Below are 359 nucleotides of genomic sequence, written 5' to 3'. Positions count from 1 at the left end.
AAAAGAAGACTATAATATTTTTATTTTTTATAAGTTAATTTTTTTATCGAGTTACCAATTTAAAACAATTGGGTCATAAACAGGACAAAAAAGAAACGATGATACCTATCCAAAGGTTTTGGACAAAAAGTTATACTTTACCATGCTTTTATAATATTTTTCATGATTTAGTAAAATATAGTAATGTACATAATAAGACCATTGTGTGTGCGCGTGCACGACTGATACTTTGCTAGTATTTTAATACCATTTTTTTAAAGATAATTAAAAAATCGGACATCTTTATAATTAAAATGACAATTTTACAAAAATTAAATTCTTTTGAAAATTTTGTACTTTTATTTTGTATACACATTTTA

This window comes from Arachis ipaensis, chromosome B05 (assembly GCF_000816755.2).
Source record: "Arachis ipaensis cultivar K30076 chromosome B05, Araip1.1, whole genome shotgun sequence".
In the NCBI taxonomy this organism is placed as follows: domain Eukaryota; kingdom Viridiplantae; phylum Streptophyta; class Magnoliopsida; order Fabales; family Fabaceae; genus Arachis; species Arachis ipaensis.
Note: the sequence above shows the minus strand (reverse complement) of the source record.